The 19,343-nt window shown below is 35.8% G+C and overlaps 1 protein-coding gene across 1 annotated transcript in view; it reads left to right on the forward strand.

The window, feature by feature from the left end:
• Positions 1–19,343, forward strand: part of LOC125226319 (mucin-5AC) — a 94,170-nt gene that overhangs the window by 19,314 nt on the left and 55,513 nt on the right. Inside the window, exon 2 of the mRNA XM_048130265.1 lies at positions 16,433–16,558. The gene's annotated coding sequence lies outside the window, so the exon portion shown is untranslated. The remainder of the gene's footprint in view (positions 1–16,432; positions 16,559–19,343) is intronic.

Raw genomic sequence — 19,343 nt, forward strand, 5'->3', positions numbered from 1 at the left:
GCTGATAGTACCTGTGTATTTATTCGTATGCGTTGTTAAGCGTAATTCATAATGTTAGTTAAATCACAATAATCTTACATTAACATGAATAAACTTAAAAACTAGATCTAATCTAATAATACACACACAGATACATAAAGCTAACCTACCAAGCCCCCCGTGAGCTTCCCGACGCAAAAGTACCCATAACGCTTGCCGCATTACCGCGTTGAACCGCGATGGATAACCTTTTGCATCAGGAAGGTCCCAGAACGAGGATTAGTTAAATTAGGTAATTGGGTAATATCAATAGTGGTATTTCCTATTTTATTATCTATTACTCTAGATAATTGCTATCAATTACAGACATTTTTTTGTTTTTATATTTACTTCTATGTCAGAACTGTTAAATTAATCCCCTTGTTTCACTGTGCAAGAATCAGATGACTTCCTATTATCGGACGCGACGGCGACGGCTCAAATCCTCGACATTGCATTCAGAATCAACCCAAATTCTATCTTCATATGAATAGAAATGTCAATTATTGTCCACACAAGCATGTCTGTAAAGTAATTCAACTTGTTGCAATGTACCTGTATCCAATTGTGATGTGACCAACTGCTTCCGCTAGGAAAAAGAGTAAAAATCCAGCGACAAATCGAATTAAAAATATCGTGACTAGTTCCAGTGAAATCTCCATCAGACAGCAAGTGAACCTGTTTTAATCGACAACGCAACTATAACCTGTAGATCGTATTGTTAAGGGTCATTAGAGTACCAACATATCCGGATTTATATTACATTTATATATGTATAGATATATGTTTAACCAGCTTTGTCAAGGTTTTGTACTGGTTCAAATAGCTTACACTAACTAAGGAATAAGTAGGCCGTCAATTGCTCTAGGTCCTATATAATATTATACGGATAACAAATTCTAAAACTTTGAACAACTTTTAAGGATACTTTTAATATATTTGCTCCAACGTCCAACCACTTGACCAATATTGAACCAGAGAGTTAGCTTTTTGTAATAAAATGCAGATTCTTTTGTGAAATATTACGGGCGGCCTTGTCATGGTTAAATGTGACATTATCTGGGTAAAGGGACCTTATTGTCGATGGCGCTTACGGCGTTATGAGCGATGTTCGTGTACAAATACGACGCCACGGGACGTAAGCGCCATCGACAATAAGGTCCCTTTACCCAGATAAAGACACAAATATCTGATATAAGTTGGTATGGTTCTACCATAATATCTTTCAAAGTTACGCACTAAACTACTATGCACCTAAAAGATCACGAGAGAAAGATACAAATTCTTAGTCGGTATAATATTGTGAAAACTCGTTATTAAAAGGGTTATAAAGAACAATAACTGTGACGTACCCCGCGAAGTTGCGAACACTCCGTGCGACGACGGTTCACGGAATGCGGGGTTTTGAAAGTAGCACGTGCAAGGTCAAAGGTGCAACTAGCATAACTGTCGCGGGCCGCATATCCGCGTCTAATGCAATTGCTGTCTGTACAACTCAATTTGACACATCTTATGTCTTTGAGCAATACACAAAAAGTTTGTACATTTGGATCACTTTTTCGATACTTATTGATTAAAATTGGTAGGCGTACATGATGCTGAGCATCATCGATCAGATAGATTTCACAAATGTCCCAAGAAGTTTATATAAAATTTTCCTTTATTTCCTGGTAGGTAACAAAATATAAACTTCTTTTGATGAAGATTGGCTAGTAGAGTATCTATCAGAAATAGATACTCTACCAGCCAATCTTCATCAATATCGAAGACGTGATCTAAATACAAACTTTTTGAGAATTTCTACTTAACTGACCAGAGTCACCGGCTGTAAAGAACATTTTAATCTGGTAAAAGTCGAAAGCGATCAAATTCCTCGAGTTCTTTTTTGTTTCGCATCTAATTAAAACTAAGTGTTCTTACAAAGATGTTTCGACATTAAGGCGAGATCAAATACGGAGTATTTAATTAAAACAAGGCGTACGTATGATGAACGACTAAGATATCAATGCGTCTATCAATTTTATTAATCGTTTAAATCATGTCGCCTCCTTGATTGAAGTGTTGCCATGTTAGATTTTTTTAGTTTATCTAGTCGGCCATCTCTGAATGTGGACTTGTACAATGGTCCACAAATGTCACTCGCTGTAATGGAGCTGTAGAAAGTTAAAGATCGGATTTGTGTGGTTCGTCGGTGGATCGTGACCGCCCTGATGACTTCAACTTGTCACCTGGACGTTCGCACAATTAAACTCACACGCAATTGCAACGCAATCGTCAGGTCGTGACGTCGATTATTGACAACTGAGATGAACTATGAAAAATTTGTAATTAAAATGTTATTTTGGGAAAACGTTCCTGTGGCGTGTAAGTTAGCTGATCTGACCTGTATGTTTTTTGCCTTAATTTGAAAAGGGTAATGAAATAATAAGTATATGACGTTACCTCGAGTTGCGTTAATAATTCCACCACACTCTTGACTTTATGTATATATGTATACAGTATATCTACATATGTGCAGATACATGACCTTAAAACGATCCTGCGGATACAATTGCTCGTATTAATTTAAAGCTGTACTTGTATTTCGAAATTGTTTTAACGAGTAATAATTACGATTGACCAAATGTAGAAAATGAGATTTATTATTGGTCCAAAATAAACCTGCCGCTTGAACTCAATCACATTAAATACAGGATGTATATAATAAAAATCAGCATTGATATTATGACTTTATCGAGGTAAGTAAATGGTGTCAGTTACATATTTAATTATCATTGTACATTTATGCAGTTTTTTCTTCTATACTAAGTAGTAAAAAGCCTTATTGAAAAGCCTTGACGACCGGTCTGGCTCAGTCGGTAGTGACCCTGCCTGCTGAGCCGCGGTTCTGGGTTCAAATCCCGGTAAGGGCATTTATTTGTGTGATGAACACAGATTGTTCCTGAGTCATGGATGTTTTCTATGTATATAAGTATGTATTCATCTATTTAAGTATATTTATCGTCGCTTAGCACCCATAGTACAAGCTTTGCTTATTTTGGAGCTAAGTTGATTTATATTTAATCATGTTTTGATCATATTTGTTTTTCCTGAATTATTATCATAAAGTTGGTAAGTGCTAACATGTAATATATATATTGAGCATCTATTCAATCTACTATCCCAGTTTTATCTTCATCAGTCAAAAGTAAGTTAAGTAGCTTTCTATTTAGGATTTTTATCTATCACTATGGCCCATGGCACATCGTAATTAACTTTAATAATTTAATTCATAATTTAATTCAATTTAATTCATAGAAAAAGTACATTTTTCAAGAAACTTTCACCTTAGTGTCCGATATTATCCTGATGCTTTTAGTCGCTGACATAAGATCTCATCTCAGTTCGTGCTTTAACATAATGCAAAGTATAGTCTACGATGTAGGCATAAAATTTATGCCTACAATGTAGGTAATGCAATTTTTCTTGTCTAATTTCTTACCGCAACATGTTGCAAATTTTGAAACACAAAAATCACATTTCACCCACAAATGCTATTAAGTTCACCGCTGATTCAAGCTGTACTTATTTGCACTTCGCAACACCCATCTTTGCACAACGTGTCAAATCTACAAATCAGTGTGTGCATTAGAGAAAAGTTGACCGCCGACGTATGTTGAGCCACCGCTCACTCGTGTTAACCAATTCTAATTTTTCGTTGGATATTTCATGATAGTATTTTTTTTATTCATTGTTTATTGAATGAGCTTTGTCACTAAGTGATTATGACTTACAGGTTACGAGAATATTAGATTAAATGGTATGATTTTGAACATATTTAGATAATTATATAAGAAACTACAACTAAACTTAAAAGCTAGTTAATGTCTAAAATAGGCCCTTGAGGCATTGTACCAAGGATACTGGCGACATTGATGATTATGTGATTATGATGATTGATTAATATGATTTTTAGTTGAATGATTTTTCATGTATAAAGGAAATAACCTAACCACAAAATTAAAATTTTGAGAAAACCCCCGACCGCAGAATAGTGGACCAATTTTCATGAAACATGGCTAAGAACACTCCCGACTAACTCGGATTTCAAACAAAAAAAACCTAATCGGTTCATCCGTTCGGGAGCTACGATGCCACAGACAGACACACAGACAGACAGACACGTCAAACTTATAATAGCCCGTCGTTTTGGCGTCGGGGTTAAAGAGGTTTCATTTAAACCAATTGGGTCGATTCTAAATAAAGTTTAAAACCTCACTGGAAAATACGATTGCGTAATATACCAAGCATATTTTTTCTTGTGTTGCTAGGTTGCTACGCCTTAGAATAGTTTAAGTATTTTAGATATATCTACATATTTAAATTAAAATAACTTCAAGATTCAATGAAGCATCGCTCTAAAAGAGCTTCTTCATTAAGTAAGAAGAGGGCCATCTAAATGCCAGCAGAATTCCCACGGCCATTGTGTATTGTATGTCTAGTTCAATAAATAATTTAACAAGTTATTTATCACCGAAGACAACGCACTGAGGTCGTGTTTTGACATTCTCCAGATTGTCATGTGTTTTGTTCGAGAAGATATGTACAATTGTACATATTTATTGGAATAATTAAAAACAATACAAATACTTATTATTGCACACCTCTATGGAATTCAGCAATACATAGGAAAGAATTAACTAATTATTATTTTGAATGTATTAAAAACTAAAAAAAAAAACAAAAATTTAAAAAAGTGGAGACAGATCCCATTGTTTAAATCATTTAAAATAGTGCCAACCCATAAAACCATTTTCGGTCGTCGTTCCTACGCAAATCGGGATATTTTGCGTGCACACAGATGTGCGTGTCTCAATTTTTAGTCGCAGTCGCAGTATGGTCGTCGTTTAGTCGAGGCTACCCAAATGAAGACGATTGGTTACAGGCACAATTGATCACAGAACTGTGCACTACCGTTTACCGGCACTACAAATGTTACCGTTTGGCGACTTTTTTCCCAAAATCATTCGTTCATTTCATCCTTTTCAAATGGCGAACTGTCAGAGACGTCAGAATGAAAAATAAATAAAACTATATGGCATTAAAACTTAATGGAGTAAGAATTTGCAAACTTTAAATATTAATTATTTGCATTTGTATTATAATGTGGGTTAATTACCATGGGCAATTAAACTGCTCAAGTGATTTCATAAAATAAGTCTAAATTTATCAACGCGTCATCAATTTACCTCAGTTTAATGAGTTTAACAAGCAATAATATTATTTACTACTCAGTGTTTCTGTACATAACTATATTGATTGTTAAATTTTTAGTGCTCCGGTGCATATACTATACTGAAGTAATAAAATTAATGCTTAGTAAACGAATAAACTTGTTAAAATATGGATTAAGGCTGGAAAATATTCCACGTAAAAAACAGTCGAAAATTGGTCGCAAAATGGTCCAAGAGTACACGCGTGACCCAAAGCAGTAAATACGTTGTTGGATTTACAAAATGGCTTCTTCTGACAGTGACATTGACATTTTGTTACCGTAATGAGTGCGTACGGCGACTAACAAAGTGTACTTATATTGACCGGGATATAGACCGTGATTACCTTTTTGATTTTTGTCGATCTCCCGATATTAGTAGTAGTAGTAGTAGTAGTAATACACTTTATTGTACAAATATAAGAACACACACAATAAAGAAAAAAAGAACACACACATCATTTGTACAAAGGCGAACTTATCCCATTAAGGGATTTCTTCCAGATATTTCGACGCAGTTGCATGCATCATGATCACGGAAAAATGACGAAGGCGGGTGGATGTTAAAGTTGCAAAGACAGCGCGCGATCTACCCTCCTTCGCGCGCTTCGGCTGCGTTCACTTTCAGCGTTACCACTGGTCGCATTCACACTCGATGGTCTGTCCAAACACACTACACTCACAGAAATCAAAAAGGTAATCACGGTCTGTATCCCGGTCAAGTCTAATGAAAATAACCGTGAATCATTCAAAACTCTTAACAACGTGTAGTTAGAAACCGCCTGACAGTGACATTGACAGCCACAAATTCGAACATATTTTGTTACCGTCATGGGGACTTCCGGTTTCGGGTGCCATCTTAGTGGTATCGTGTCGTGAATAATTTCTCCTTCTTTTGCTCATTAACGTTGTTTAAAGTGAAATATCGATGGCTTATTATGCAGTAAACTAATGTTATAGTGAGAAGCTGATGAAGAATTAATCTCGAAACGCGTTTAGCCCCCTTTTTTGTCATCGACGGCCGATAGTCCACGTGCCCTTGTAAAATCTAGCTATCAATTTACAAGTGCCAACTACCGAACAACGTCGTACTTACCGTACCAAAATCGAATACAATAAGCTTATACCACCTTGACACTGGCAAAATAGTCCCACCAATGGGACTGAGGCCATTTAATTTTAAAAATCTAATCTAATCTTGTTACCGTCATGTGTGCATACAGCGACTAACAAGTGAAGTAAGAAACCTTTCTGATAGTGACATTAACAGAAAAAATTTGTACACATTTTACTACCGTATGTTGTTATTGTATCACGACCGCGCATTGTGTGCACGACACACAGAACACCCCACTAGAAGCCAAATGCAAGCGATATTGTTCGAGACGCAAATCACCAATCCTTGCGGGGTGAGGCGGGCGCGCACGGTGCTGCCATTGGTCGTTTCAAATAATGGCGCGCCTTTATGATTAGCAGTAGGGATGGGAATGGGACATGTCTATTATAGACAATGGTACCGGTACCAGTACTGTGGTGAATTTGTTTTGCAACAAATTATAATATTATAATTAAATTATAATAAGGCCTAGTTACCCTTCGGGTTGGAAGGTCAGATGGCAGTCGCTTTCATAAAACTAGTGCCTACGCCAAATCTTGGTAGTAGTTTCCAAAGCGGACCCCAGGCTCCCATGAGCCGTGGCGAATGCCGATGCTGGGATAACGCAAAGAGGATGATAATTGTGATAGCATCTCAATAAAAATCATTCTAGTAACTAATAACTAAACTGTGCATTTTTACTTACGTTTACTAAGTTAAATAACCAACTAAATATTCTAAACTAATCAATGAACTAAATACCACTACAGACTCTACAGATTCTAGATAATTATTCACTATTACAAATCTGCTTTCTTTTATATTTCATAAAATGGTAGCACATGAAAATAATTAATTTGACTTAACTGTGGAATGTTGTTCCATCTTTTTTACATTTAGAAGTGTTAGAAGACTTGCCACACCACTTAATGCTGTAAGAGACCATTGTTTGCAACCAAAATTGATTATTTAAGATTTTTCCCGAGCGGACACGGACACTACCACGCGTTATGTCACATTTGAAGTTTAGTGACTAATTTGAAGATTTTGTGACCGAAATGGTTAAGTACGGGAAGTTAAGGACTATTATTGTAGCCACGTTGCATTGAAGGCACCATTCAAGATACGGATGGGACTTGGCACCTTTCTTGAATACAGATTTTACAGAATATTGGCAGATGCGTGTCGTGGTCCACTTCTCACCACTCTGTGAATGTTACAAATATACGACATACCTACGTAATCTTATGTAATTTCAAACATTAACGACAGCCTTCGAAACTAATTTTACTCCATATGATTTAACAACAAAATCAGTAGTAGCACCAGTCGTGCACTGAACAAATATAATCTTGTTTTTGTTACCTGCATTAAGGAAAAACAAATTACATAGCTTAGCTCTCTCAAATCATGTTACTAATCTCACTTACGTGTACGTGATAAAGACTATCTGATGTGTAAACACGACATTAAGGGATATATGGAAAGCCGTAACATTCGCACGTAGACTTCAGTTACATTACTATTTCGTCATTAAAGAATTGGTAGTAAGATGCTGTACGGTGAATTGTTTAATTTCTGATACATGAGAATCCAATATTTTTTAAATTCTGCTTATTATATTATCTCATGGCCTCACGGTTCTAATTACACGCCATACGATATAGTATTTTATGCAACAGGCGTTTAAAGGAGGTCAAAAAAGACGAGTGGTATGGGTAGTTATTAAGACGCCACGAGTATTTTTTGAGTCAGTTAAACATCGTTGCATACAATACTTTTTCTACGACCATGCACTTACTTTTTAATAGTTTTCTAGAATAACTTTCGTGAAATTCGCACTGTTCCCTGTATTTTGACTTGTCCTCTGTAATGATCCTGCACTCACCCTGTCGCTCGCACTCCCCCATGCCGCCGCAACCCCGCGCACCCACGCTATATCCCTTAAAGGTTACCTAACAATACTTTAAGAGCTATATCGTATTCGTGGGTGCGCGGGACGCCGGGCGGGGGCGGGCATCTTTTATGTAGGGTTTTAACGATCTATGCACGACCCTGTAAATGACAAATCGATGATGATGATGATGAAATGATGTTCGGGAGTAAAAAAAAAATATGTTAACTATTGTTTACTTTTTTGCCCTATTTCATATTTATTACACGTAGGTATGTACCTACTTGTATAGGTTACAGTAAGTTTAATAAGTTGTTAAATATTTTTTAATATTTCCATTTGTACATGTTCATGCTGTCTGTTATAAGGTGCAGCGGGGCAAATCTCGACTGGGGGGCAAATGTAACTGGTCAATTTTTTCCATGTTTTACAATGTTTGCATTATTAAATAGAGTGTCCATCAATACATATGGTAGGCGTGTTCAGTGGATACATGTAGAACTCAACATCATAGTGCAATAATGGAAAAAATGGATTAGTTACAATTGCCCCCCAGTCGAGATTTGCGCCGCTGTGCCTTAGTGCCTAATTAGAATACAAATTGTAACCAGGTAGAGAGTACTACGCATCAATATTTACTTTTGAAATGCGGAACACAGAGTACCATACATTTAATCTGGTTCCTTCAAGGTAACTAATAATAAGACAATAGCTACCAAATGCTTAAATATCATAATTTCATGATCCGCAATTCGCTCCACTAATGGAATAATCATAAAAATCGTGTTAGTGTTCGACGCGGATTGGATAATTGATTTCTTTTGTTCTGCACTTCATATAAGGATATCAAAGGTATTTTTTGAAATGCCATGTCACTTTATAATTCAATTGACGTGTATGTTTAAAGGTTAGGGAATCCCTAACCTTTTCAGGATTGGTTGTTGATAAATTATTAAAAATATATATTGTTTGATCTATTGTCATAAAATAAGGAAGTACATAAGAAATCCAATAAAATCTTGAACACAATTGATTATTATTTTTATATACATATATATTAGTTGTATTTTGATAATGGGTAACTAAATAACTAACTAACCCAGGGCAGGCAGCTAGGGCAGCTAACAGATCCCATGCTACTGCTCAAAATCGTTCTTAGATGACCTTCCGCCCGATCACAATTTAATGAACACTATGTTTACAGATTTTCGATGAAACATACAGGATGCGGGAAAATGTCGTTTATAAAAACTATTTCTTTATGCTTATCGATACTATTCCTATCCAGGTTCAAAAGTTAATTTTTTACTCTCTAAAACTCATGTTTTTTACTGATATTCTGAAAATAGATTTTCATGCATATGTCTTAGTAATACACAAAACTAACGGTTGTCGACCTCGAGTTAACAAGGGAACGTAACAATCATAGGTTTTTACATATTCTACTTAAAAACCCATTAACTATTTATTCGGTTTCGCTTATTACCTTAATTAACCGCAACCACCGAAAGCAATGCAATGCCAATGTCAAGTGACGTCAGTCATAACCGCTATGGTGAAATGGAATTAGGAAATAACGTTATTTCATTATCTTTGAGGTATTTGGTCTTAATTGACTTTAGATTCAGATGCCGGGGCATTAAAACGCTACAGGAGCGAAAATGCTGAAATGGAAAGCTAGTGTTATTGACTAGATTTATCGAAAAAAAATTGTCCATTCACAAGAACTCAGTTAAAAAAATCTTTAAAATCGAGGTTCCGCTCTCGACTGTTTCCTCCTTCAAAACTTAATGAATCGTAACGAAATTAGAGAATCTGAATAACAATGAAATTATCTGTGTCGGACCGTTTAGTTTTTTTTGGTAATTGTTTGCGCCATAATCATTAGGGCGTTTTTGGAAATTTTTGATTTGCGTCTTTAAAAATAAAAATATCAAAAAAATCAAAACAGTCCGACACAGATAAAAATAATAATAATCTGTGTTGAAAAAATCAGTGCTCTATCTTCAAAAGCCAGGGATGAAATAGTCGAGAGCGTTTGTGTGGAAAGTTGACCCCTCTTGTATCGTCTTAATCCGATGTACAGTACAATAGGTACACTTTTCATCGTTGAACGTAAATACATAATGTACAAAATTTTTTGATCAAGGGGTTTTTACGAAGTATATTTCTTAGAAAAGGAAAAACTGAATACAAGACTAAAACCCCCTAACTTTAGTTCAATACTACAACTATGGTCCACTATTCCAAAAAAAAAGTTTAAGTGTCATTGCCAATGGTCCTTTTCGTTGAGTCCCAGTATTTTCATCAATTTATTTAATTAGTACGGTAGGTGCTTAATTATAAAATTAAACAATTGACTTGATTGTTATTTATTTTATTATATGTTATACCTTGACCTCGATATTGGTAACATCTATACGTTAATCGCAAAACATTTCAACGAATATAAGTAGGTACTTAGGTAGTGATTCGTCTAAACTCTAAAGGTAGCGCTCAGGTGGTACCTACTGTTATCAATATATGTTATCATAAAGTTACAACTCGACATACAGTAGTTACAATTATTATTATTTATTCCTCACATTTATTATCCTTATTATTTTACAATTATTTATTTAATTATTATAATCAAAGGTTACTGCATATATCCGTGTAAATATCATCGCCTTTTGCAGTGCTCCACAAATCTACGATGTGAGTTCGACTTCGCTGAAACGACTATCGGGAGTCAACATCCCAAATCAATTATACTTACTGGACTTGTCTTCTCGGCTTTCAAGGTTAATGGGGGAATCAGAGCACGGCCCGGCGTAAAATGTACAATAGTCCTGTCAGTAATGATCGATCCCAATAGAGCGTGGCAATTTAGGGATAACAGGGTGATATCATCATCATCTCGTCATCATCATCAAGGTTGAATTAAAAATAAGCAAAAATCCATTTCTAAGAGATACTTTTTTAACCAAAGGTTTTCTTTTTTGTTAATTAAGATTACATATTTTTTGCATATTTTCAAATAAACGGCATATACTTACAACCAAGACAAGTAAAATGATTGCTTTTCATTTGTACAATATTTTATTTTATCAATTTATATAAAAAAAACTCACAATTTATATGTAACTCTGCGCAAATCACCTCCATTTCACTAGTAACGATAGAAATGTACAAACAATAGAATAGCTACTTGTTGTCTAAAGCAATTACGTCGAATTTCATGATTACTTAATTGTATTCCCGATGTTGCCAATATCTCATTTAACCTGACATGTTATTGCGTGTCTTTGCTTGCTTACTTTTATCTACGAAGGGTTTATCTTGATGTGCTAAAATTAACTTTGCAATTTAATCTACATAAGTTAGATAAGTTTTGCAATACAGAAATATGAAAAAAGAGGCGGTGTTTTTGGTGTTGTATATGTATGTAGTAAGTAGACAATGCTTGGCAACAAAACATATTTTAATTAAACCCGACACGTTATTGCGTGTCATGTCTTTTTTTGCTATGTTTATCTCGTTGTGCTAAAATTAACTTTGCAATCTAAAGTATCTACATAGGCTAGATAACTTTTGCAATACACAAATGTAAAAAAGATCAAAGCAACAATGATACTGTTATCAGAACTTCAAGTCAAATGCTTTTATCGACATATTTATTATTCAATAAAATTCAACAATAGGCACGCGGGCACGTAACGACGGGACACGATTGTCTATTGACATATTAGCTACGAGTACAGTGAGATTATTTCTTATGAGCCCAGTTGGCGAACAATTATTGCATTGTGGTCAAAGATTTCAAAAAAGGGATAAATATCTGTGTGTGTATGATACCACGCGATTAGCTTTTGAGTTAGCATCACGCGCACGATTGGCGGCATAGACTGCACGCTTGGCTCGCAGAGTCACAGGTCACGCACGTCGGTATTATGACCCCATTTTTGACGTCCGCATGCCACGTCCTTACGAAGTAATATATAACTCAATGATTGTGATTGGTTATTATTTTGGCAGGCGAGGCTGCGCGTGCGGCGCGCGACCCCGCATGTGCCTTGAACGTGGTTTTTGCGTACAATAGCCTGGTCACCCAGAAAACTTTCGGCTAACGGGTCAGGTAATTAGATCAAGAGGATATTAAAGCGTCTGTCAAGATAAACAAAAGATAAGAGACGTCCAAGCTTTCGCTGTCATGAAGATTAGAGTGAATGACTACCGTACGTTGCAGATTTAGATCTGCAATACCTACCCTAATATCATGACTGCAATCAAAAACTATTTTTTTGTCTGTCAGTGAGTGTGTATCAATGTCTCAGCCACTTTTATTTGGACGGCTGTGTTATAAAAAAAATGAATTAAGAATGTTGTGATCATTTATTGGCTCAGCTTCTTTCAATATGTAATTTATATTTATAAATTCCTTTACATGTCTTCAATAAATCAGGCTTGAGATTACTTAGTATAACTTAACCTCGTTTTCCATTAACATCGATATCTGTAGTCGTATATTTAAAAGGATTAGTCTTATTACTCTAAAAAGATCGACCAAGTAACTCGATATAAATTTCAATGCTAAATAACAGATTATCTTAAATGGGTCTCATAATTCCATTGACCAAGGCTTCTAGCCAAGAAGACCATCGTTGACTCCCCGTAGCGAACGAAAGTCGTCTATATCGCACAGATACGGAACTACAGTGTACGTAAGCCAAATGCTCAAACGCTTGCTATAATATCGTAGAAATAGCGCTCTTCCGTATTAGCTTGACATATAACAGAGCCTATCTATCGGCATCTAGCATCAACGATTGTATGTATTTCGGCTAACCCGGCAGGACTAGCACATGATTATCCCGACAGTATTTCGCCGCAACATAGATCACACGCCTTTTTCTAATTTTATTGTATAAGTGAAATGTCGTGTTAGTAGTCGTATTAAGGCAGTGTTAGAGAGAGAGAGAGAGAGAGAGATATATACATATATCTCGATGCGACAAGGGGCATCAATTACATTCTTGGCTACAAGATCAGTGCTAGGGCAAATAGTGAGGTATTTACATCATCGCCGACCGCAACCGGTCCGGTCACATTTGACGAGTCGTATCCTTTGCACGCCTTAATTAACTCTGGGAAATTATGACATTTTCGAGAAACCTATCGAGAGTATAATTTACCAAGTTTAGCAACTATGCTCAAGCCAATAGTAAATTCTAGCACCTAATAAATGCTTGTAGAATGTAGATATAATGAATTAGGATAATCCCAATAAAACGAAGATTCTTCAGTATAGCCATTAGCCATTCATATATGGATACATGTAGGGATAGTAACCATATTTCTTTTTGTATATGAACCGTGCAAATTTACGCTGTATTTTCTCAATATTTAGGTTATACTTTGCTTCGCTGGGATCCCAGACCATTGCTCCAAATTCCAGTCGACTGCGCACGTATGCATTGTAGAGCCGTATAGCGACGTTAGGATTAGGAAACTTGTATGCCATCCTCATGATAAACCCGAGTATTTTGCTCGATTTCAAACATATGGTGGTGATATGTTGCCGGAAGTTAAGTTCCCTGTCAAGCATTAAACCAAGGTCTCTAATCTCTGTGACGCGCTCCAACGGGATACCATGCAGAGTATACAGTGTGTTTAGCGGCTTCCGAATTCTGTTAAAAGTGATAGATTTACATTTAGAGACATTAAATTGTAATTTATTCTCTTTACTCCATTTAGCCACCGCATCTATATCATGCTGCAGCGCCTCACAGTCACTTACTTCGCCAACGCCTAGGAAAAGCTTGAGGGGAAATCTGTGCCTTGCCATTAGGTAAACCATTACAGAAGGAACCTTATGCCTTATCTGATATACCAGGAACATGCAGAAACATTCATTTGTCCTTATTGCAGATGAACACAGAATTAGATTTAGATAAAAGAAACAAGTTGATCTATTTGTATGGCGGCCGAGCGTGTCCATATTAAGGTCCCTTTCCTAGGAACGCTACAAATTGTCCTCCGTTCGAATGAATAATGCTTTAGCATTTTGAGGAATAGTATACAGGGTGGAAAAATCGAATGCCACATGGATGGCAACTACCTTAAATATTGTAAATAGCACATTTTGTGTAAGGGAGACTTTCCTTTGTTTTTAAAAACAATAAATTCTGAATTTAAGGATTTATGAAAAATCGCTTGCCTCAGTCGGGACTCGAACCGGTCAAATGTGACAAAAAATAACGTGCCGTATTTTATGATGCAGATTGAAAGGGTTACTGGTAAGCTTAATTTTTCTCTAAATAATAAATAAAATACAATCAGAATAACGTAAGGCCATGAAAATTTCTTCTTAATTGCGGTGCATTTCACGTGACGGGTGAGATCAAAAAGGTAATTGTTAGTTTTCATGGCCTTCCGTTATTCTCATTGTATTTGTTATTTAGAGAAAAATTAACCTTACCAATAACCCTTTCAATCTGCATCATAAAATACGGCACGTTATTTTTTGTCACATTTGACCGGTTCGAGTCCCGACTGAGGCAAGCGCTTTTTCATAAATCCTTAAATGCAGAATTTATTGTTTTTAAAAACAAAGGAAAGTTTCCCTTACACAAAATGTGCTATTTTCAATATTTAAGGTAGTTGCCATCCATGTGGAATTCGATTTTTCCACCCTGTATATTATTATAACATGATTGTTTTAAACGTTTAAACAATGAACCTCTACACGAAACATATTCCATACTTCGAAACAAATGACACAACGATACAATCAGAAGATGCTCACGATAGGCGGTGATAGAGCTCGTTAATTTACCAGATTGACATTTATTGGCACAGCCGACTGTAATGCATATGACCTATTACGCAAACCCAACATTTCAAGAAGGATTGCCTATTTATTGATGATATTACAATGATTTTTGGAATTAAATGATCTAAGACTGTCCGCTCATTATTCTGTAATGTTAACTGTCAATATAATGTGATGTTTGAATAAGCTGTTTTGCAAAAGTAATCTCATAATGCCAATCTCCTTATTCTGATATTGACAGAGATTAGCCGGTGCCCGTCTGACCTCTATTAAGAATAGATTCATTTTGCTGTCAATACACTGGCTTACTTTGAATGTGGGTTTTAAGCGCATAATTTGACCTACTGTTATTCTTTGATGGAGCTTACAACTTCTGTAAAGTGCTAATCGATTTAAATAATTATTTAATATGATAGTATTATATTAAAAATAAATGCAGAAGCTAAAAACGTAATTTGTTAATTTCATGTATTTCAAGTACGTGTAAAAAAATAGTTAGTTGTTTTATAAATATTTATAATGAAATCATATTGTGGAGCGATATATGAATGGTCGAACGTATTGATGAACTTAGAAAAAAGGTAATTAACTAGAACATGAATTTAAAAAAAACGTGATTAATTGCAATCCATAAGTCACCCGGCTCGAATTTAAATTAGATTGACATTAAGTCTAATTTAGATTGAACCGGTTGAGTTGTTTGACAAGTATCCGCAACCAATCGTTTACATAAGTGCGAAATCGAACTTTTCTACGCTCATTTTATGCGTGATCTTTCGCGTCATCTTTGTCATTATTAGCACAATTATGTCACCAAGGCAATAAAATTTGCAAATGTTAATAGCTTATAGTAAAATGTTTGAACAGAACATTTTTATCATTATATGCGTTGTATCGACTAAACTCAAATAAAACCAATGAGTGTTTTTCAGCCATAAACGTCACTTTTAAGACATTTTTGTTTATCTGACTGTTTGTGTTAGGTTTTTAATTGCGTTCGATCTAAGTGACTTTAAATATGTGTACAAAACGTGAAAACTAAGTGTTATAATCTGTTTATTGTAAATAAACTAGATTGATGTTGGTGTTGGTTTTTTTTTCATATATCATCAAAATATCTCGCTTGAATATCAGATGTGGAAATCATATTTAAATTTCGATAAAAAAAAGAAGTTTACAAACTTTCAATGGTGTCTGTCTTAGTTACTTCGAGGAAGAAACTTATTTTTATTATGATGATTCAAATAGATTAAAATCCCCACTAAAACTTTCTTTATTACAGTTATCTAGAATTAGTATACTTTAGTATAGCCATACAAAGTCGTAGTTAGTAATAATAAAGATTATGTTTATTTTCAGGACATGGGCGGATAAGCTCTACGGGAGCCGCGCTCGGTGCTATGAGGCAGCGCCCGGCAACCATGAGGGCGGTCTTATGCGCGCTCTAGCCACGCAGCCTTACCAGCGCATACTAGAGGGATTGAGGTTAGTTCTACTATTAAATACACTAGAGAAGATATTCTTACAACCATGCTGACAATTTAGGGTAGCGCTCAGTGACCAAGTGGACTGTCTTATGCAACTCCTCTTTGGTTTAGGTAGGGTCTACTGGAGGTATAGAAGTCAGGTAACAATGCATCAGAAATATACTATTTCCTTTCCCATTTAATCTCTATAACTATGAGATGAATAGAATTTCCGTTAATCTTGCTGAAACTTGAAGGTAGCGCACGGCTACCATAAATGTAGTTAGCTATGCGCACTCTAGCCTCGCAGTTTTACCAGTCCATACTATTAGGGATTGGGTCAGTCCTACAGTGCATACGAAATGTAACACTTCCTTTCTTTTAACTGCACCACAGACAAAAATTCCAAAAATAAAAAAAAATCTAATTATAAAATTAAAAAATAAATTGTTGGACGTATAAGAGGTGAAACTAAAACACGCAAATTCAATTTAAAAAGTTTAGTAATTTTTAAGAATGCGTTCATAGGCGGTAATTATAATTACAAAGGAAATGCTATGTTTACTATTGACAAACCAGTGCGAGTAGCGCCGCAACGTGGCCGCAACAATGTAAACAAAATCACAATTCTTTTTCGCCTAAACAAACGTTGCGAAAATCTTGCCACAGGCGGCTTAATGAGCCTCACGACATGTTACATCGGGCATGTCGACGTCTTTCCCGCCAACAAATTAGCAGAACCTAACTTGTACAATTTGTAAGTTTATTGTATTACATATTTAATTAAAGGGCCCTCGCATTACTTTGCCAGAAGATACGAAATTTAATCGTTAAAGTATTAACAGTGGCGGATAACTGACAGTCGACCACCGAAATGGTGAGCTCTGGGCCCCTTTAAAACATGTTTAGATAGTTGCATTACCTGACTGTTCACTTAAGTTTCTAATTTTAAGTCAATCAGAAAAAACATAAATGTACCATAAGAAAGTAAGTTCTACCTGTATTTATTACAATATGTCATTGTTACCGTCTGGTAACGCTTAATATGAAAAAACGAAACCTTTGACACAGGAAAAAGTTGCAAATATTTGAAACTCCTAAAAGATACACCATGCTATTCTGGTTGAAATCTGTAGGTACACAACAGGGAGAGGTACCAAATCCAATTAGCACCAAACACTAGGATGTTGTAGCTAGAATTACTCTCAGTGACGGAACCTAGCCGTGCTCCCAATTTCGAGAGAAACTCCATGCCACTGTGCCAAGGCCACCGAGCAAATTGATATTACATCGAGAGCCCCCGCCCGTCACGTTGTTCCAGTAGTCACCAATTATCGCCTATTATAAAGACCTCCTTGCACTTGCCAATTTTATCTGATAAAGGCTTGACCTTTCAAACGTGAGACATAGGCTCAGTGGATTTTTTACAAATCAATGCCGCCTCGATTGTTATTCGTGATTTGAATTGTTATCAGCTGGCACGATTTGGCTATTTGTAGAAGTTACTAGTCATTGTTATCAATATACGCTCAGTCTCAATCGAAAAGCTCTATGAATAAATCTGATGAATTTAGTACTGTCAACTGTGAGAGTATCGCATTACTATGTATTACAGCCTCCTTTCTTTATTGCTGTATAACAGCTATCGAAGTGGATAAGACCAATAACATTTTTGTTTAGGAAGACCATTAAAAGAGCAATAAATCTCCTACATAATGATTTGTTTGCTTAGGTCGCTCAGATTTGGTCAAGAGTGACAAGAGTACATAGTAATTCAATGGTGACAAGCTTTAAGAAACAATCCTGAATGACGTCGAGCATGTATGTGCATTGCTGGTAGTGAATGTTATAATGATAACGGTAAGACGCGATATCGCAAGATCGTATGCCAAATACCTCACAGTGTTTGTATTAAACCAACACTGATTAGCAAGTTTGCAACAGCTGGTTTGTTTTACCGTAAATATTTCAATTATAGCACATGTCTCGCAAATAAGGCCCTAACTAACATGTATTTGTTAATCAATGTGTAAAATATTTGTAACGGTAATTTCTTTGCAAAACAAAATTCAAGGCTATCCGTGGGTCAAAAACCGGCCAAGTGCGAGTCGGGCTCGCGCACAAAGGGTTCCGTAGCAGCAAATATAATAAACCAATAACTTAACCAAAATTACAGTTAAATCAACCTATCTCAAAAACTATAAGAGATACTTTGATCAAACCAAAAATCGTTGAAAGAGTTAATTAGCATGCATCACCTCTATTTTTTTTGAATTTTATACCCCGTAGTTATAAAAATAGAGGGGGGGGACATACTTTTTACGACTTTGAGAGCTGATATCTCAAAAACCGTTCACTTTAAGAAAAATGTTTTTTAGAAAACTTTATATCATTTTAAAAGACCTTTCCATTGATACCCCACACGGGTATGTACATCGAAAAAAAGACGCGATCATCCCTCAGTTACATGTATGGGGGCCCCACCCCAATTTTTTTTTTTTTTACTATTTAGTGTCATAATTTTGTAGCGGTTCATACAACACATATTCCCATCAAATTTCATCACTGTAGTACTTATAGTTTCCGAGTAAATCGGCTGTGACAGACGGACAGACGGACAGACGGACAGACGGACATGACGAAACTATAAGGGTTCCGTTTTTGCCATTTTGGCTACGGAACCCTAAAAAGTGAACAGGTCATTGATTACGTGTTGTAAAGAAGTTTAATACAAATAGTAGGTACGTAGTTTGACTAGTTTTTAATTGTAGGTAGTTTCACTACATCATGTGACTACTAGCACA

The sequence above is a fragment of the Leguminivora glycinivorella genome, chromosome 5 (assembly GCF_023078275.1).
Source record: "Leguminivora glycinivorella isolate SPB_JAAS2020 chromosome 5, LegGlyc_1.1, whole genome shotgun sequence".
Taxonomy (NCBI): Eukaryota; Metazoa; Arthropoda; class Insecta; order Lepidoptera; family Tortricidae; genus Leguminivora; species Leguminivora glycinivorella.